This window comes from Palaemon carinicauda, chromosome 37 (assembly GCF_036898095.1).
Source record: "Palaemon carinicauda isolate YSFRI2023 chromosome 37, ASM3689809v2, whole genome shotgun sequence".
NCBI lineage: Eukaryota > Metazoa > Arthropoda > Malacostraca > Decapoda > Palaemonidae > Palaemon > Palaemon carinicauda.
The window spans coordinates 61779751-61784565 of record NC_090761.1 but is presented as its reverse complement, the minus strand read 5'-3'; the positions used below and the strand labels follow the sequence as shown (position 1 = coordinate 61784565).

Here is a 4815-nt window from a genome sequence, read left to right as displayed (position 1 = left end):
AGTATTTCTTTTACTGTCCTTAAAGGTTTAAAGGCTACTCATGAATGGCAAAGGCAAGCGATGGTAACAATGCCCTTGCTGGACAAGTGCTAAGAGATTAAACATATATACTGTACATTTGATCGACATCCAAGCCTCATCTCCACTCTAGCTGTGACCAGGGAGGGCCAGGCATTGGCTGCTGATGACTCAGCAGGTAGACCTATATGCTCCCGCAGAAGCCCCATTCCTTAACTCATAAGGATGGTGATGATGCAGACACTACATAAAAGCTATCGAGCTTCAGCGGGACTCGAATCCCAGTCCGCAGGTCGCTAGGCAGGTACGTTTCCAAGTAACTTTCCAATTTGTAGCAAAATCTGTTTAGGTCAATTGTATGGGGAACAACAAATGGGAATAAATTGGTTTTCTAAATATAAAAACCTAATTATTACTTAAATGTGTATATGTATACGCACAGTCTATAGGATTGTAAACATCATGGGCTTAGTTTTTAACTGATTTCATATCACGTAGATCACCTTCTATTTTAGTCCTATTTCCCGCCATTGTCTGAAGTTTCCATTTCTAAGCACATTATTCTAAAATAGTTTTAGCATGTTGGTGACATGAATCTTTTCATATGAAAAAAAGTTTTTTTTTTTCTGAATGATCACAGCAATTACTTCCAATTTTCATCTACACAATTCCTCAAGTTTTTCAATATTCGTAAACAATATTTTCCACCAGAAAACCTGACGAGCGGATTCATATTTCAAGCGATCAAAACCATTTTTTTAAAAATCTTATCAGAATACTGACTTCGACTTTGAATATCGAATGATGTGAACAATAACCGACAAATCCCGTTCTGAACAGTTGCAAATATTTTGCCCGTTAACGAACACTCTAAACAATAACAATATTTCTGTATTGGGTTCAGAATACCGAAGATATTATTTCTATTTCAGTTTTGAGTTGTGGGATGTGAAATTTCACTCGTTTGATTGAGGTAAAAAAAACCATGAGTTTCACCCTTTCAATTAGCCTGCTGATGAAAGTGACACTAGTTGCTCTGGAGAGAGAGAGAGAGAGAGAGAGAGAGAGAGAGAGAGAGAGAGAGAGAGAGAGAGAGAGAGAGAACACACTTTGAAAACCGTTTATATACTGTATACTTCTAACAGTATACGCTTCCATGCTAGTATTACAACATTCATGTCAGATGCATGTACCCCTAAATTCAATAAACCTGCACTCCACAACACATATATAAATGTGCAAATACATTAGATGTATATATGAACAATGCTAGAGCAAGGACTATGCACCTTGACATACAGAATATACTCATATATAAGCAAGAACAAGAAAAACTTTAATACAACCGTGTCGTTTTATCCTACTTATTACAGGCCTGTAAAATCACAACCATCATTCATGAATGTAAAATATATCTAATTATGATTTCATAAAATATAAAAGTGAACACGGCACGGCAAAAGTAAAAGCATCAATTAGGAATACGATCCGGTCCACACTAAACAATTTACGAGAGGTAGACTCATCACTATTCATCATCGGTTTCTTGTTCATTATTTCAATAGTCTAGCAAGTCCAAGTTCTCAGAGTTGACATGTCGCCATGTTTATCTAAATGGGTTGAAAATTACATTCAAATCCATACCAGGTTCATAAGCTGAAAGATGGACTTGGATGTGGGTCATCGGCCTAAGCAGCATGATATACCATTTTCACTTGAAACGCAAAGTGAACATTACTGTCTTTAATAGTGAAGAAAAAAAGAATAGCAATCAAATTGTCTTATTTATAACTGTTTAAGGAAAGCCTCTATAGGTATAATATATATATATATATATATATATATATATATATATATATATATATATACATATACATATATATATATATATATATATATATATATATATATATGTATATATATATATGTATGTGTATATATATGTATATATATATATATATATATATATATATGTATGTATGTATATACATATATATAATATATATATATATATATATATATATATATATATATATATATACTAATTTAGTACACATGTCCTTACTTTAAAGCTATTACGAATTATCAGTATTATTTCATTAATCTTAAGAGAGACAATGATAGTCAAAACACATGAAGATAATGATAATGATTTATATTAAGGATGAAACCCCGCTAATGCGATTAGAAATAGCCATGAAATAGTGATGAAAACCGATCATTAATGCCTAACGCTGATGACTTTTGGGGTAGTAATTGGTTACGCATTACTGTCAACTAAGAATAAATATATTTTCCCCATACCATCCCACCCCAACTACGCCAAGCCAGTTAAAAATATGTTAACCGCAACATTTAAAGGAAGGTAAGTTTCAGTACGTAACGCGATAAAGTACAAGAAATTAAATGGTATAAGAATTACATGTTCATGTATGAATCATAAAAATTAACAAACAATGAAAACAACTGAAATCGTGCCCTATTCTGTAAAAACTAATAATTAGTACTAGCTAACCTAGGAGGGAGGATAGAGTACTCACCATTCAGCCTCCATACGTTCCTCAACGGTTTACATTCAAGAGCGAAGTTTTTGATTAGCCTTGCTTGTCCAAAACATTACCCCCAAAAATAGTTACTAGGTGGGGAAGGGAAGTGGGTGGTATAGTAGCACTTAATGAAGACCCCACCGCAAATTTGTTAAAATTCTCTGGTTCCTGTCAATTTGGTCGCCGTTATCCTCTTCAAGTATAGCTTTTGGAGCACCGTGTCAGACAGCTTTGAGGGCTTTTAACGGGCTTTCGTCTTTTCCAGGGAGGCGATGTATCTATAGATGTAAGGGTTATAGAGTATAGGATACCATATAAAACACGTTTTGTCTACTTTTTTTTGGTAAAGAAGACATAGGACTACGGAGCCATTATATAATACGTTTGCCATAGAATACCTTTCTAATATCTAGTAACTTTAGTTGCTCAAAACGCTTACGACTCTTATATCTAGTAACTTTAGTTGCTCAAACCGCTTACGACTCGTGATACCATGAACACCGTCAAAATTTGCTTCACTTCATCGAAATGAGCAAGAGGGAAGCGACCACAACTGCACTAACAACGTATATTCCAAGCCTTCGTCATCTTCATTGTTTGTCAACTGATGTAATCCTCGCCTCGATTTCTCTCTGATTTGGCCACGCTAGATTCCAAGTAACTCGTTTAACACGTCCTTTTCCTCGTTTTATTTCCATAATATTCTTCTATCCCTACCTCTTAACAGTCTGCAATAACAGCGCACTTGATTTGCCGGCTATTTCACGTTTTTCAGATTGGGTTTTTTTCACATTTGCAAACTTTAGTAGCTTACCCTTTACTATGGAAAGCGGAACTGCCCAAGGTTCCATTTACTTCACAAATCAGTATCTCTTGATGTGTTCACAAACAAATCACAAATCACTATAAAAACGACCGCGAAAACATAAGAAACAACCGGATCAAGCTCTCACACGTTACACGTGCGGCTGGCCTTGAGAAACTAAAACATTATAAGCATTTGTTTATAATCCAGAAAGTGTGTGACGCGTCATCTCGTGACGTATGATAGCCGGGGTTTTCTCTGCCCTCTGATTGGCTGAGCGTCTCTTCCACCGGCTGGGCTGAACGGTAGCATGAAGTTCTTTCCCACTCTTATTCTTATATAAAGGAACCGGTTGATTGAATCATTGCATGATATAAATGATTAAAAATATAAAACTGTTATAATCATCAGTCGATTATCGTACTTGAAACATTCCTTTAGGATATAGCGTATACGAATATATAGCTTAAATAATGAGGTGCTTTCAATATGCTCATTAATTCGGTAACCAACGGATGGTAATACCATCATTACCTTCCTCTGGTCGTTAATGTTGATAGATTTAATTGCTTCAAGCATTTAAACTATGTAATGTGTAAATTACCTAGTTTAAATGAGCTAAATATCGTTCGATATAGTTGAAATTTTACATCAAATACAGAAATTCTCCGAAGTATTGAAGTTTTACATCAAATGAACAAGGTTTAGATGAAAAATAATACGGCAAACAGTTCTTCCTTGTTCATACCCATTTCATTAATAGAGTGAGAGGAAATGTGCGCACATCATTTTTCCATTAATCCATTTCACAATTAGCGTTCATTAACGGTTTGCACAATCATTGGTGCTCCAGCAATGAGAAAACTGTCAAGTACATTAGTCTGCATTGATACGAAAGGTTATGAACTTATAACAGTCACAGTTTTCATGTATTCACCTAATGCTTTTCGTTTAGGTCACGAGAAAAGGAAAAAAATGTTTAAGCTGGATTGACGTTTATATTGAGAACTTGCTTAATAATATATCGGCATTACTTATAACTAAATACATCTGGCAGAGGAATAAGTATATAAACATGAGGAAAATACTAGTAAAACCACTTTCGTATTTTATCGTTAATTAAAGTCAGGAATATTTTCGTAATGATTTTACCTTTGATCTACGAATGTTGATATTCAATATCGCCTTTGAAATAATATGTAACTGCATACATCTATCTGTTGTGAGTAGTTAGTGGAAAAAAGTTAAAAATTTTGCAACACTTTAGCAATATCTGTTTCAAAGAAATGAAGTGCACAGGAGCAGCCTAAGACTTTTGTAGTTTATTTCACATTTTCATCCAAACTGCAACTTGCTAAGATTGCATAATTGTTCATGAAACAAACAAAGCACAAGGATTATGTAGTATCATCGTTATTCATGGAAACAGGATATTAGTTAGCCTGA

The 4815-nt window shown here is 34.5% G+C and overlaps 1 long non-coding RNA gene across 1 annotated transcript in view; it reads right to left on the bottom strand.

Moving 5' to 3' along the window:
- LOC137629156 (uncharacterized) overlaps nucleotides 1-2738 on the bottom strand; it is a 1187366-nt gene extending 1184628 nt beyond the window's left edge. Inside the window, exon 1 of the long non-coding RNA XR_011041462.1 lies at nucleotides 2559-2738. This is a non-coding gene — a long non-coding RNA (uncharacterized lncRNA). The remainder of the gene's footprint in view (nucleotides 1-2558) is intronic.
- Between the last annotated feature and the right edge of the window lie 2077 nt (nucleotides 2739-4815).